This window comes from Pleurodeles waltl, chromosome 8, assembly GCF_031143425.1.
Source record: "Pleurodeles waltl isolate 20211129_DDA chromosome 8, aPleWal1.hap1.20221129, whole genome shotgun sequence".
Lineage (NCBI taxonomy): Eukaryota > Metazoa > Chordata > Amphibia > Caudata > Salamandridae > Pleurodeles > Pleurodeles waltl.
In genome coordinates, this window is record NC_090447.1 from 1545644460 (window position 1) to 1545661021 (window position 16562).

Below are 16562 nucleotides of genomic sequence, written 5' to 3' on the forward strand. Positions count from 1 at the left end.
GACAGTTAGGCACCACACAGGGAACACATACATATAGTCCACAAACTTATGAGCACTGGGGTCCTGACTAGCAGGGTCCCAGTGACACATAACAAACATACTGAAAACATAGGGTTTTCACTATGAGCACTGGGCCCTGGCTGGCAGGGTCCCAGTGAGACAGTGAAAACACCCTGACATACACTCACAAACAGGCCAAAAGTGGGGGTAACAAGGCTAGAAAGAGGCTACTTTCTCACACTCGGTCAGTGTTCCCCATCTTGCCGGAGTAAGGAGCCCTCCCTGGGCCTATTAAACCCTGTTTTGGGGGCTTAATGATAACAGGTTAGAAAATGGAGCCCAGTCCCAGAGTAGTGCAAGCCGGCGCTGGCCAGAACTTTCCATTCTGCCCAAGGAGGGGAACCCTACCCTGGCCAGTTGAAGCGTAATGCTGATTAGCTTAGGACACCAATGTTTGGTGCCTGGAGCCCATGGTCCAGGGCAACACACCAGGTCTGCACAGTTCTGATTCGGACCTGACAGCTTTCAGCACTGCAGAATCTGGGCATCTCTTCCCAGCCCTAAGCATTATAGTCGAGAGTATGGAAGATGCCTCTAGCAGATTGATGCACCTGGAAGTCCCAATGAAACCTGAAGTAGTATTTGTTACACTCTCTTGAACTTAGGAAGGCTCTTATTGGTGCCAAAGTCTATCTTTACCTTTACAATAACTATCTGGGTGAGATGTCTGGGCTCTCTTGTAATCTATGTACACTCGGTGACAGAGGGTGCATTTGAGAAAAAATATCAGAACTCCTAGAGCCCTGCCCAGAAGAGACACTTTAAATGAGCCCTCATTGGGGCTTCCAGAGCAGCCTGGGCTCTGAGTTTTGAGTCCTGATCATGAATGAAGTGTTCTTTCTCTATACAAAACTCCATCCTGGAAGTTATGACAAATTTCAAACACCCCTATGCGTGATAGATGCTGCCCAGGTGTAATTGTGCACACTCCTATGATACTGTATAAGACCAAGTCACTCAGTAAAGGGGGAAGGGTCAAAATATATTTTGAATAACACTGAGCAAATAATGCATACATTATGATTCCATCATCATTTCTAGTTTTGTTTTGTGACACGACTCACAGCCAGAAATCCTGATGTGCCTTGAGGAGATCCTAAGCCTGCAGGAGCATTTGAATGAGGTTCTTTGGGCACTAATTAATTCCATTATAATGCTAAGTACCAGTGAAAAACCAAACTCACCTTCGGATTAATCTTTGCATCCGATTGACCATCTACTGCATATGAACAACCAAAGTACATAGGCTCCGCTAGAAAAGGTTTGTCGATCTTCTGCTTGCCTCTTGTGTATCTCTCCAAAGTCTGAAATAATAAAAATGCATTTTTGCTTAATCACTAAAATATTCATACAGAAATACTGCACAGTTGCATCAAATGTTGTAGAGCAGTGGTTCCCAACCTGTCGTCCGGGAACCCCTGGGGGCCGCGATTGCTCAGAAAATTAAATAATATTAACTGATGAGGTCCCCAGCTTTCAGTATTGACTCATTGGGGGTCCTCAGATTCCAATAATGATTCAGTCGGGGTCCCCGGGTTCCAGTAATGATAAAGTCCACAGAAGTCAAAAGATTGAGAACCAGTGTTGTAGAGGAACCACATGGTGGATAGTAACAGAAAGAATTCCAATGGCGTAACACCGAAAGGTGAGATTGTGAAACCTCCACTCCCAACCCCTCTCCACCACCTCTCACAGGAACCTTGGGGGCGGTGCCTAATTTGAGCCGGTGGTTTCTGGTGTTCAACACTGGCACCAAACTGTCAACACCGGTGCTTGTGACAGTCTGCCACAAGGTGGTGCTGTCTGGCTAATTTAGAGACAACCACAACAACAGTCAATTATTAAATCAATATACATTAAATAATGACTATTGCCTGCATCCCAAGCCATTCTTATAGCTTTGGGGGCCTGGAATTGTCCGAATTGTCACACGTAGGGATGTGGTGGTTAGAAGTTGTGTTGTTACTATCACTGGCAGGGGAATGTGTGGTGCAAGCTGCAGTGGCCTCCTGACCAGAGCCCTGGCACTTATCTTTTTTTACAAATTAAGCACTGCTTGAGGCAATAGTATGTCTCAGATGTTTGTACGCATGCCGCTGATAGGCAGGTTCCCCAGAAAGGTGGGGGCTCCCCTGCACCACAGGATATTGCAGGGGCCTGCGTTACAGCCCTGCCTGTGTTAGAAGAGAGTCTAAGTAAGGATGGATATTGCACTGCGACAGGTGGGCAGGTGTCCGCTGTGTACTGTCTGCTCTAGGTAAAACAAATGCGGCCTCCTGCAGGATCATACAAAGCATAAGGAGCTTGTACAAAACTCAGGGGTACACTGGAGCCTGATGGTTTGGTTTCTATCAGGGAGTTAGAGGCAGATGTAGAACAGCATTAAAGCATCAACCTGAGTAGAGGATGCCGGGTGTTTATGGAAGAGACCTCAAAAGAACTTCAAGAGAGAGCAGGGCAGCTAGAGTGAAGATCAATTGCACCCCCATTTCCTTTGTGGGACCACATTACCCGTGGGTTTGAGGTGAAGGAGGAGAAGACAGTGTCAAATGTAATTTGAAACTGCCCAGGGCCTGGCAGTCATGAACATGAAAAAGAGGAGGAAGAAAACTCCCAGAATGTCAGGGCCTTTTTCAAAGTTTGTTCTCTAGGAGTAAAATATTTTGCTTAGTGTGTTCAATAAAATGGAGCCAGCTTCCCTAACGACTCTATGTATTTACTATGCAGAGCTCCATGGCGCATGACAGATGTGTCAGAAATTCTGATGCATCTGTTGGAGCTAAACTCACGGATTGCTGGACTGTCATAATAAAATGACGCTACTCCAGCAATGCGAAGAGGGCCCCATAGAGAAAAGCCCTGCATCAATTTTATGTCTGCTCTGAGCAGGCAGTAAAATTCTGACATAGTGAGGTCACAGAATGACGCAATGAAATGTTGTAAATTTCACTGCGTTAGTTCTGCATGGCTTTTCCCATGGGAATGCTCACCCTGCATACATTATACCTGGCGCAGATATAATGTGACGCAGGGATTTACAAACTGACAGATCAGCCCCAATGCATCAGTTTGTAAATCTTGGGCAGTGTAGAGCATTGTTAGCACCATTGCTGCGTCAAAACAAAATGATGGAACAGTGGAGAAAAGGCCTTGTAAATGAGGCCCAGAGCTTCCTTCCTTCCTAGACAGGATCTATAAGTATGCTGTACAACCCTTTGTCATCTGTAGATTTAGTTTAGCTTCATCAGTTTTGGATTTCCTCAAGGGAGAAGGTGACGGCCTTGAGGATATTTAATTCATGGGGCTATTCACAAAAGTAACCAACTCTTGTGAGTAATTTACATCTGTAAGTCACTCTTACACTTTTGTGTGACTTTACTACTTTTGGCTATTCACAAGATCCCAGTGTAAACTTATTCAACAGAGTAGACTTAGATGTCTCCAACTCCTGAAAAATGGGTGGAGGCAGAATCCATAAGTGTAAGTTACTGCAGCCAAAAATAAACACTAGTGAGTCCAGCATCACACATGGCCAACGACTGATACTGCAAAGGGGGAAGGGATTTAAAATGAAACTCCATAGGAAATAAAGTTAAATTACATTATTTAAAATAGTTAAAATAGAAATAAATATGACATTATGTAAAAAAATCTAAAAAATCAAACATTTATTATTTAAATAGAAAATATTTTAAAAACCGTTTGTGAATTTATGGTTTTTGGAACATTGACTTTTGTTAAATATGATAAAATTGAATTAATTTTATATAATTCTATACATAACTTTTAATCATTATTACTGCATAATAAAAACCCTGCTTGCACCACTGACTTATGCCCGTCCTCCGACCAGACTTAGCCCAAGTCACGGCTCGCAGGAGGGAGAAGGGGCGGGCGTGGCGTATGGGAGGGGGGACAGTAAAAAAAAAAAAGAAAAAAAACATACCTGTTTTGCCATGCCACGCCACCTCCTAACCGCTCCCCGCTCCTCACCCAAATCCAGCATATTTTTAACTTCTGCCTGGATGCTCTCCATGACATGGTCTGGCTGTCTGTAAATCATATTCTTGACAGGCAGGCTGTCACCAGTGTCCACATCATGAGTACACCAGTTTGTCTTTCCAGGGGTCAGAGAGAGTAACTGGTTGAGGACTTGCCTGCAGTCAGCTTGCTGCTGTTCTGTGAGGGTGTCTGACAAGACCACTCCATCCACAGAGCCATCTTGTGGGATGCTGGAGAGGAGATCAGGGAGAGGCTCACTCTCATCCTCCTGTCCCTCATCTGTAACCATGAGCATGGCCACATCAGCTCTGTCATAAAAGGTTTTACGCGGTTGACATGGATGATTCTTTTGGGGTTTTTGCAACTGCCTAGGTCAACTAGATAAGTGACCTCTCCTTTTCTTATAAGTATGGGAAATCTCTCAGACCATTTGTCCTGGAGAGACCTTGGAGCAACCGGCTCCAACACCCAAACTTTCTGCCCTGTTTGGAACTCTACCATAGCAGCTTTCTGGTCATACCACAGTTTTTGCTGCTCCTCGCTGTGCTGAAGATTTGTGCTGGCTTTCTCCATGTACTCAGCAACTCTGGAACATTGGCCAAGCACATAGTCCACAATATTTTGCTTGGGCTCTGTGAGAGGCTTCTCCCAGCCTTCTCAAACAAGACTTAGTGGTCCCCTAACAGGCTGCCTGTAGAAGGCTGGCCCTCTATGTAGTGTACAAACTAGGCACACTGTGTAGGGGGGTCCAGGCAATCAAACATTGGTTTCCAGAGGCAAAAACTAGATCAACTAATGCTTATTTTTGAGGTAGCCTGGTCAAGTAGTTAGGCTAATCTTGCAGAAGTGCAAAGCATTTGTTGTACTCACAGTATCAATCATGCACCACACACACTCAAAGGAATAAGTCGAGAATTTATTAAAATACTTCAGCTATTTATATCAATTTTAAGACCAAGATCGTTAAGATTGGTTAAGTACGTTTTAGGATATGATTTTCAGAACTTTTAATAAATGCAGACTTTCTGTGCGTAATTACGCACCATAGGAATCAATAGGCAGTCACTTTAAAAAATGCATATAAAATCGCACAGTTGCTTTACCAAGTTCAGCTTTCGCAGGTTGGTTGAGGTCATCGGTGGGCACGCTGTGCCAGCAGGAGAAGTTTGGGTGACTCACGGGTCCGGGTGGGAGCAGTGTTGGAAAGTCTCTTGGAGCTGGTTCAAGGCCACTGCGAGTGACCCCTTGGAAAAGGTCTGCAGTTGCAAAGTTAAAGGTGGTGCCTTGGGGCCCCCTTGTGTCAAGGTCGCAAGGGGTTTGGGACCCTAGTTCCTTGTTGCAGGATGCTGGGTGGCCAGATGCAGAGCGAGTTGGTGATCCAGGAGCTGTGCGTAAGAGTCGTTTGGAGCTGTAGGTGAGTCTCCTTGAGGATTGCTTACAGGACAATGGGGGCACTCCAGCGGGAGGTCAGGAGTGTTCCTGAAGTCCCTCAACTGGGGCTTCCTCCTGGTCTGGTTTCATCTCTGAGGGAGCTGACTTTCTTATTGTGCGACATAAGCTGACCAGTACTCAGGGTATTGGCACAACTTGGTGTAGGTGGCTGGCCTGGCTTGTAGTGGGTACCAGAGGTACTTACACCTTGAGCAAGGTCCAGTTATCCCTTATTAGTGTAGAAGAGGTGTTTCTAGCAGCTTAGACTGATAGAAGGTAGCTATGGCAAAGTAGCTTAGGCTGAACTAGCAGACATGTAAAGCTCCTACTATACCACTGGTGTCATATGCACAATATCAAAAGAAAACACAATACACAGAAGTACTAAAAATAAAGGTACTTTATTTTTATGACAATATGCCAAAAGTATCTCAGTGAGTACCCTCAGTATAAAGATAAGATATATACACAAAATATATGTACACAAACCAAAATTATGCAGGTAATAGCAAGAAAAGTAATGCAAACAGTGTAGAATTACAGTAGATTGCAATAGGAGCACATAGGTATAGGGGCAACGCAAACCATATACTCCAAAAGTGGAATGCGAACCACAAATGGACCCCAAACCTATGTGAGCTTGTAGAGGGTCACTGGGACTGTAAGAAAACAGTGAGGGTTAGAAAAATAGCCCACCCCAAGACCCCGAAAAGTAGGTGTTGAGTGCACCTACTACCCCCAGAGAGCACAGAAATCGTGATAGGGGGATTCTGCAGGAAGAACAAATACCAGCAATGCAACAACAGTGGATTTCCGGACCTGAGTACCTGTAAGACAAGGGGACCAAGTCCAATAGTCGCGTCAGTGTCAAGAGTGGGCAGGAGCCCAGGAAATGCCAGCTGAGGGTGCAAGCAAGCTGCCACCGGATGGAAGAAGCTTGGATTTCTGCAAGAAAGAAGAGAGCTAAGGACTTCTCCTTTGAAAGACAGATGTCCCACGTTGCGATGAAGCTTGCAGAGGTATTTCCACACAGAATGACCGCAAACAAGCCTTGCTAGCTGCAAGGGTCGCGGTAGAGGTTTTTGGGTGCTGCTGTGGCCCAGGAGGGACCAGGATGTCGCCACTTGGAGGAGGAGACAGAGGGGGCACCCAGCAACTCAGGGAGCCCTCACAGAAGCAGGCAGAGCCCGCAGAAGTACCTGAACAGGCATTTGGAAGAAGAGTGAACCGGAGTCCAAGCGAAGTCACAAAAGGGAGTCCCACGACACCGGAGGACAACTCAGAAGGTTGTGCACTGCAGGTTAGAGTGTCGGCTTGGCTGTGCACAAAGGAAATCCTGAAAGAGTGCACAGGAGCCGGAGCAGCTGCAAGTCACACGGTACCCAGCAATGCAGTCTAGCGTGGGGAGGCAAAGACTTACCTCCACCAAACTTGGACTGAAGAGTCACTGGACTGTGGGAGTCACTTGGACAGAGTTGCTGAGTTCCAGGGACCCCGCTCATTGTAATGAGAGGGGACCCAGAGGACCAGTGATGCAGTCTTTTGGTGCCTGTGGTTGCAGGGGGAAGATTCTGTCGACCCACTGGAGATTTCTTCAGAGCTCCTGTTGCAGGGAGGAGGCAGGCTACAACCCAGAGCATGCACCACCTGGCAACAGTCGAGAAAGCCGGCAGGATGAGGCGATACAAGGTTGCTAGTAGTTGTCTTGCTACTTTTTTGCGGTTTTGCAGGCGTCCTGAGCAATCAGCGGTCCATCCTTTGGCAGAAGGTGAAGAGGGAGATGCAGAGGAACTCTGGTGAGCTCTTGCATTTGTTATCTGAAGAATTCCCCAAAGCTGAGACCCTACATAGCCAGAAAAGGAGGTTTGGCTACCAAGGAAGGAGGATTGGCTACCAAGAGAGGTAAGAGCCTATCAGAAGGAGCTTCTGACATCACCTGCTGGCACTGGCCACTCAGAGCAGTCCAGTGGGCCCCCACACCTCTGTTTCCAAGATGGCAGAGGTCTGGGATACACTGGAGGAGCTCTGGGCACATCCCCTGGGAGGTGCAGGTCAGGGGAGTGGTCACTCCCCTTTCCTTTGTCCAGTTTCGCACCAGAGCAGGGCTGGGGGATCCCTGAGCCGGTGTAGACTGGCTTATGCAGAGATGGGCACCATCTGTGCCCATCAAAGCATTTCCAGAGGCTGGGGGAGGCTACTCCTCCCCAGCCCTCACACCTATTTCCAAAGGGAGAGGGTGTTACACCCTCTCTCGGAGGAAGTCCTTTGTTCTGCCTTCCTGGGCCAGGGCTGCCTGGACCCCAGGAGGGCGGAAACCTGTCTGAGGGGTTGGTGCCAGGGTGCTCACACACTAAGGGGCATATTTATACTTTGTTTGCGCCGGATTTGCGTCGTTTTTTTTAACGCAAATCCGACGCAAAACTAACTCCATATTTATACTTTGGCGTTAGACCCGTCTAGCGCCAAAGATCTTGGAGTTTGCATCATTTTTTAGCGTGGACACCTTCCTTGCGTTAATGATATGCAAGGTAGGCGTTCCCTTCTAAAACATGACTCCGAGGCATGTGCGCCGTATTTACACTCCCGGGCAAAAATGACGCCCGGGAGTGGGCGGGTCAAAAAAAATGACATCCAGCCGCTTTAGCGTCATTTTTTAACGCCTGGTCAGAGCAGGCGTTAAGGGACCTGTGGGCTCGGAAGGAGCCCAGAGGTGCCCTCCCATGCCCCCAGGGACACCCCCTGCCACCCTTGCCCACCCCAGGAGGACGCCCAAGGATGGAGGGACACATCCCAGGGAACTTAAGGTAAGTTCAGGTAAGTATTTTTTTTTTTTTGGGTGGCATAGGGGGGCCTGATTTGTGCCCCCCTACATGCCACTATGCCCAATGACCATGCCCAGGGGACACAAGTCCCCTGGGCATGGCCATTGGGCAAGGGGGCATGACTCCTGTCTTTGCTAAGACAGGAGTCATTTCAATGGGGGTTGGGAGTAAAAACAAATGGCGCAAATCGGGTTGAGGCGAAAATTTTGCCTCAGCTTGACTTGCCCCATTTTTTGACGCCCAAGCTCCATTTTCCCCTACGCCGGCGCTGCCTGGTGTAAGTCATTTCTTTTGACGCACACCAGGCAGCTCCGCCGGCTAACGTCATTCCATAAATAAGGCGTCCGCATGGCGCTTTGGAATGGCGTTAAATTTTTTGACGCACAACTGCGTTGGCGCAGTTGTGCGACAAAAAGTATAAATACGGCCCTAAGTTACTTAAGTGCAGTGGTAAATGGCTGTGAAATAACGTGGGCGTTATTTCACTCAGGCTGCACTGGCAGGCCTGTGTAAGAATTGTCAGAACTCCCTATGGGTGGCAAAAGAAATGCTGCAGCCTACAGGGATCTCCTGGAACCCCAATACCCTGGGTACCTCAGTACCATATACTAGGGAATTATATGGGTGTACCAGTATGCCAATGTGAATTGGTAAATTTAGTCACTAGCCTGTTAGTGACAAATTTGGAAAGCAGAGAGAGCATAACCACTGAGGTTCTGGTTAGCGGAGCCTCAGTGAGACAGTTAGGCATCACACAGGGAACACATACATATAGGCCACAAACTTATGAGCACTGGGGTCCTGGCTAGCAGGATCCCAGAGACACATAACAAACATACTGAAAACATAGGGTTTTCACTATGAGCACTGGGCCCTGGCTAGCAGGATCCCAGTGAGACAGTGAAACACCCTGACATACACTCACAAACAGGCCAAAAGTGGGGGTAACAAGGCTAGAAAGCGGCTACTTTCTCACACAACCCCCCCCAAACGAAGGACAATAAGGCTAACCTTGGCCAGTTGAAACTTTATTGTCTAAGTGGTGATAAGTAGAGAGTAGCTCTGCAATAGACTGGTTACTCCCTTAATCATCCACTATATGGTTACTTCCCTGTGGGGATGTAAACCACCCTGTTTGAAGTTTTTTAGCTAAGCAACAATGTGAAGATATATTTTCAGAGGTTCTATCAGTAAGTTTTAGTTTAGAGCAGTGGGAATTGTCCACTGAACCTATTTCTAGTGATGAGAATGCCAGACAGGGATGCTGTCTCAGTAAAGCCATAGCTGGGCAAAAACGTTGTCCATATGGCTGGAAGAGAGAACAGGGATGCTGTTTCTCTTTAGTTGGAGCAGGGCAGGGATGCTGTCCTATGAGCTCTACACTAGGGCAGGGATGCTGTCCTAAGTGTTGTGAGGCAGTGCAGGGTTTCTGCACTAAAGTTTCTCTGGGAGGGTTGGAGGGATGCTCCATGTTAACTAAAATGGTGCTCTTTTTCTCACCAATGTTAGTTATCCCACAGAGAGGTACTTCCACCTCAGGGAGTACAGCTATGGCAGCTGATGATTCCCTTGGAACAGGTGCCACCCCAGGAGAGGTTTCTCCCACCACAGGAATGGTATCCTGAATGGCAAGGTGGTTAGGGGATAAAGTGATGCCCTTTTTACCTGTTGTTGGAGAGGGATCCTGGGTTTTCAGGCCTTCTCTCCTTTGCTTTTTCATTTCAGTAGAAATGAGAGGGAACAATTCCTCAGGGTTACCCAGCATGGCTGCATGGGTATAAAACTCTACATCAGCCCAACCTGAGGCCTCTAGGTCATTACCTAAGAGACAGTCTACAGGTAAGCTAGGTGATATTACCACCTGCTTAGGGCCAGTAACTCCACCCCAACTAAGCTGAACTATAGCTAAGGGAAGAAATTTAGTGGAGTTATGGACATCAATAATCTTATACTGTTGTCCAATGATGTGTTGTTCAGGAGCCACAAGGTTTTCAGTCACCAAAGTGATACTGGTGTAGGAAAGTACCATCTTGCCTGGCATGTTACCCCCATTTTTCACTGTATATATGTTGTTTTAGTTGTATGTGTCACTGGGACCCTGGTAACCCAGGGCCCCAGTGCTCATAAGTGTGCCTGAATGTGTTACCTGTGTAGTGACTAACTGTCGCACTGAGGCGCTGCTAATCAGAACCTCAGTGGTTATGCTCTCTCGTTTCTTTCCAAATTGTCACTAACAGGCTAGTGACAATTTTTACCAATTTACATTGGCTTACTGGAACACCCTTATAATTCCCTAGTATATGGTACTGAGGTACCCAGGGTATTGGGGTTCCAGGAGACCCCTATGGGCTGCAGCTTTTCTTTTGCCACCCATAGGGAGCTCTGACAATTCTTACACAGGCCTGCCACTGCAGCCTGAGTGAAATAACGTCCACGTTATTTCACAGCCATTTTACACTGCACTTAAGTAACTTATAAGTCACCTATATGTCTAACCTTTACCTGGTAAAGGTTAGGTGCAAAGTTACTTAGTGTGAGGGCACCCTGGCACTAGCCAAGGTGCCCCAACATTGTTCAGAGCCAATTCCCTGAACTTTGTGAGTGCGGGGACACCATTACACGCGTGCACTACATATAGGTCACTACCTATATGTAGCTTCACAATGGTAACTCCGAATATGGCCATGTAACATGTCTATGATCATGGAATTACCCCCTCTATGCCATCCTGGCATAGTTGGCACAATCCCATGATCCCAGTGGTCTGTAGCACAGACCCTGGCACTGCCAAACTGCCCTTCCTGGGGTTTCACTGCAGCTGCTGCTGCTGCCAACCCCTCAGACAGGTATCTGCCCTCCTGGGGTCCAGCCAGGCCTGGCCCAGGATGGCAGAACAAAGGACTTCCTCTGAGAGAGGGTGTTACACCCTATCCCTTTGGAAAATGGTGTGAAGGCAGGGGAGGAGTAGCCTCCCCCAGCCTCTGGAAATGCTTTGTTGGGCACAGATGTGCCCAATTCTGCATAAGCCAGTCTACACCGGTTCAGGGGACCCCTTAGCCCTGCTCTGGCGCGAAACTGGACAAAGGAAAGGGGAGTGACCACTCCCCTGACCTGCACCTCCCCTGGGAGGTGTCCAGAGCTCCTCCAGTGTGCTCCAGACCTCTGCCATCTTGGAAACAGAGGTGCTGCTGGCACACTGGACTGCTCTGAGTGGTCAGTGCCACCAGGTAACGTCAGAGACTCCTTGTGATAGGCTCCTTCAGGTGTTGCTAGCCTATCCTCTCTCCTAGGTAGCCAAACCCTCTTTTTTGGCTATTTAGGGTCTCTGTCTCGGGGGAAACTTTAGATAACGAATTCAAGAGCTCAGCCGAGTTCCTCTGCATCTCTCTCTTCACCTTCTGATAAGGAATCGACTGCTGACCGCGCTGGAAGCCTGCAAACCTGCAACATAGTAGCAAAGACGACTACTGCAACTCTGTAACGCTGATCCTGCCGCCTTCTCGACTGTTTTCCTGCTTGTGCACGCTGTGGGGGTAGTCTGCCTCCTCTCTGCACCAGAAGCGCCGAAGAAATCTCCCGTGGGTCGACGGAATCTTCCCCCTGCAACCGCAGGCACCAAAAAGCTGCATTACCGGTCCCTTGGGTCTCCTCTCAGCACGACGAGCGAGGTCCCTCGAATCCAGCGACTCTGTCCAAGTGACCCCCACAGTCCAGTGACTCTTCAGTCCAAGTTTGGTGGAGGTAAGTCCTTGCCTTACCTCGCTGGGCTGCATTGCTGGGAACCGCGACTTTTGCAGCTACTCCGGCCCCTGTGCACTTCCGGCGGAAATCCTTTGTGCACAGCCAAGCCTGGGTCCACGGCACTCTAACCTGCATTGCACGACTTTCTAAGTTGGTCTCCGGCGACGTGGGACTCCTTTGTGCGACTTCGGGGGAGCACCGTTTCACGCATCCTCGTAGTGCCTGTTTCTGGCACTTCTCCGGGTGCTACCTGCTGCTGAGAGGGCTCCTTTTCTTGCTTGACGTCCCCTCTCTCGCCTGGTCCAATTTGCGGCCTCCTGGTCCCTCCTGGGCCACAGCAGCGTCCAAAAACGCTAACCGCACGATTTGCAGCTAGCAAGGCTTGTTGGCGTTCTTTCGGCGGGAAAACAATTCTGCACGACTCTCCAAGGCGAGAGGGATCCGTCCACCAAAGGGGAAGTCTCTAGCCCTTTTCGTTCCTGCAGAAACCTCAGCTTCTTCTGTCCAGTAGAAGCTTCTTTGCACCCGCAGCTGGTATTTCCTGGGCATCTGCCCATCTCCGACTTGCTTGTGACTTTTGGACTTGGTCCCCTTGTTCCACAGGTACCCTAGATTGGAAATCCACAGTTGTTGCATTGTTGGTTTGTGTCTTTCCTGCATTATTCCTCTAACACGACTTCTTTGTCCTTAGGGGAACTTTAGTGCACTTTGCACTCATTTTCAGGGTCTTGGGCAGGGTTATTTTTCTAACTCTCACTATTTTCTAATAGTCCCAGCGACCCTCTACAAGGTCACATAGGTTTGGGGTCCATTCGTGGTTCGCATTCCACTTTTGGAGTATATGGTTTGTGTTGCCCCTATCCCTATGTTTCCCCATTGCATCCTATTGTAACTATACATTGTTTGCACTGTTTTCTAAGACTATACTGCATATTTTTGCTATTGTGTATATATATCTTGTGTATATTTCCTATCCTCTCACTGAGGGTACACTCTAAGATACTTTGGCATATTTTCATAAAAATAAAGTACCTTATCAGCCTAAGCTGCTAGACACCCTGGCCCATATTTATACTTTTTGACGCTAAACTGCGCTAACGCAGTTTAGCGTCAAAAAGTTTTGCGCCGTCTAACGCCATTCTGAAGCGCCATGCGGGCGCCGTATTTATGGAATGGCGTTAGACGGCGCAATCAGACCGGCGCTGCCTGGTTTGCGTGGGAAAAAACCACGTAGACCAGACAGCGCCGGCGTAGGGGGAAAATGGCGCATGGGCGTCTTAAAATGGGGCAAGTCAGGTTACGTCGAAAAAATCGTCTTAACCCGACTTGCGCCATTTTTTAACGACGCCCATCCCCCATCAACATGACTCCTATCATTGTAAAGATAGGAGTCATGCCCCCTTGCCCAATGGCCATGCCCAGGGGACTTCTGTCCCCTGGGCATGGTCATTGGGCATAGTGGCATGTAGGGGGGCACAAATCAGGCCCCCCTATGCCACAAAATATTATTAAAAAAAAAAAAAAAAAAACTTACCTGAACTTACCTGAATGTCCCTGGGGTGGGTCCCTCCAGCCTTGGGTGTCCTCCTGGGGTGGGCAAGGGTGGCAGGGGGGGTCCCTGGGGGCAGGGGAGGGCACTCTGGGCTCATTTTGAGCCCACTTGTCCCTTAACGCCATGCCTGACCCAGGCGTTAAAAAGCGGCGCAAATGCGCCGTTTTTAGCCACGCCCACTCCCGGGCGTCTCTTTTGCCCGGGAGTATAAATACCACGTAAAGGCCTGGGAGTCATTTTTTAGACGGGAACGCCTCCCTTGCATATCATTAACGCAAGGAAGGGGTTCACGCTAAAAAATGACGCACATTCCGGGAACTTTGGCGCTATTCGCCTCTAACGCCATAGTATAAATATGGCGTTAGTTGGCGTTAGTTTAGCGTCGAATTTGCGTCGAAAAAAACGACGCAAATTCGGCGCAAACGGAGTATAAATACGGCCCCCTATACACTAATAAGGGATAACTGGGCCTGGTGCAAGGTGCAAGTACCCCTTGGTACTCACTACAAGCCAGTCCAGCCTCCTACATTGGTTGTGCAGCGGTGGGATAAGTGCTTTGAGACTACTTACCACTCTTGTCATTGTACTTTTCAGAAGAGAAAAATATACAAAACAAGGTCAGTGTATATACACATAGCCAAAAAGTTTTGCATTTCCTCTTTTCACTCTTTTCTAAGTGCTGAAAAGTACTCCTAACTTTCTAAAAAGTTCTAAAAAGTTTAAAAAGTTTTTTTTCTCTGTCTTTCTAAAAGCTCTGACAAACTTTTTATCTTTTACTATCACTTTAACTCTCTCTAAAAATGTCTGGCACAGGCCAAAATGTTGATCTGTCCAAACTTGCATATGACCACCTTAGCTGGAAAGGAGCAAGGAGTCTCTGTGTAGAGAGAGGTTTGAGTGTAGGAAAGAATCCTTCCTTGGAACTGTTACTTAACATGCTTAGAGAACAGGATAAGGCTAGAAGTGCCCCATCTGTTGAAAAAGTAGCTAATGGTTCTCAATCTGATCCAGGGACTCCCCCAGGAAAAGATTCAGGAAAGAAACTTCCTAGCCTGCCCATTACTAGACAGTCTAGCATAGTTGGTAATGATGATGAGCCACACCATATAAATAGTGTTGTCTCACATCATAGCAAAAGCATTTATTCTCACCATACTGGTAGTGATGTTTCTGTTAGCCAAGCTGTTAGGGTGGCTCCTGTAAGGGACAGGTCTCCTTTTGTCCATTCTCACCATACTTCTGTTTCAAGGCATGTCCCTCCCACCCACCCTGATGACAGATTGTTAGAAAGGGAGCTCAATAGATTGAGAGTGGAACAAACCAGACTGAAGCTCAAGAAGCAACAGCTGGATTTGGATAGACAGACTTTAGAAGTAGAGAAGGAGAGACAGAAACTGGGTTTAGAAACCCATGGTGGCAGCAGCAGTATTCCCCATAGTCATCCTGCAAAAGAGCATGATTCCAGGAATCTGCACAAGCTAGTTCCCCCTTATAAGGAGGGGGATGACATTAACAAGTGGTTTGCTGCACTTGAGAGGGCCTGTGTTGTACAGGATGTCCCTCAAAGGCAGTGGGCTGCTATCCTATGGCTATCATTTAGTGGAAAAGGTAGGGATAGGCTCCTTACTGTGAAAGAAAATGATGCTAATAATTTCCAAGTTCTTAAGAATGCACTCCTGGATGGTTATGGCTTAACCACTGAACAATACAGGATAAAGTTCAGAGAGACCAAAAAGGAGTCTTCACAAGACTGGGTTGATTTCATTGACCATTCAGTGAAGGACTTGGAGGGGTGGTTACATGGCAGTAAAGTTACTGATTATGACAGCCTCTATAACTTGATCCTGAGAGAGCATATTCTTAATAATTGTGTGTCTGATTTGTTGCACCAGTACTTGGTGGACTCTGATCTGACCTCTCCCCAAGAATTGGGAAAGAAGGCAGATAAATGGGACAGAACAAGGGTGAACAGAAAAGTTCATACAGGGGGTGACAAAGATGGCAACAAAAAGAAGGATGGTAAGTCTTCTGACAAGGGTGGGGACAAATCTAAAAATGAGTCTTCATCAGGCCCACAAAAACACTCTGGTGGGGGTGGTGGGCCCAAATCCTCTTTTAATCAGAACAAGGAAAAGAAACCATGGTTCTATTTATGTAAAATAAAAGGCCATTGGACAACAGATCCCAGTTGTCCAAAGAAAGGCACCAAGCCTCCTACCACTACAACCCCTACTGCTACCCCTAGTGTCCCTACTAATAGCAGTGGTGGTGGGAGCAAACCTACTAATAGCCAATCCAAGGGAGTAGCTGGGCTCACTATTGGTAACTTAGATGGGGTTGGCCTTGTTAGGGAGGCCACAGAGGCTGTGTTAGTCTCTGAGGGGGCTATTGATTTAGCCACCTTAGTTGCTTGTCCCCTTAATATGGATAAGTACAAGCAGCTACCCCTAATAAATGGTGTTGAGGTTCAGGCCTACAGGGACACTGGTGCCAGTGTGACTATGGTCATAGAGAAACTGGTCCACCCTGAACAACACCTACTTGGTCACCAGTACCAAGTAACCGATGCTCACAACAACACACTTAGCCACCCCATGGCTGTTCTAAATCTCAACTGGGGGGGGGTTACTGGTCCAAAGAAAGTTGTGGTAGCTTCAGATTTACCTGTAGACTGTCTATTAGGGAATGATTTGGAGACATCAGCTTGGTCAGATGTGGAGTTGGAGGCCCATGCAGCAATGCTGGGCATCCCAGGGCATATTTTTGCTTTGACAAGGGCTCAGGCCAAAAAGCAAAAAGGACAGGGAAGCTTGGATCCTGGAACAATGGACCAAGTGCTCCCTAAAGCTAGGGCTAGTAGAAGCAAACCACTTCCTACTATCCCTCCCTCTACAGTGGATTCTACTTCTGAAGAAGAAGAATTCCCTCCCTGTGCAGAACCTACACCAGAGGAG

At 47.7% G+C, this 16562-nt stretch overlaps 1 protein-coding gene across 1 annotated transcript in view; it reads right to left on the bottom strand.

Annotated features, from left to right (window-relative positions):
• Positions 1-1268: 1268 nt before the first annotated feature.
• LOC138248972 (uncharacterized) overlaps positions 1269-16562 on the bottom strand; it is a 268238-nt gene continuing 252944 nt past the window's right edge. The window contains exon 10 of the transcript XR_011194683.1: positions 1269-1364. The gene's annotated coding sequence lies outside the window, so the exon portion shown is untranslated. The remainder of the gene's footprint in view (positions 1365-16562) is intronic.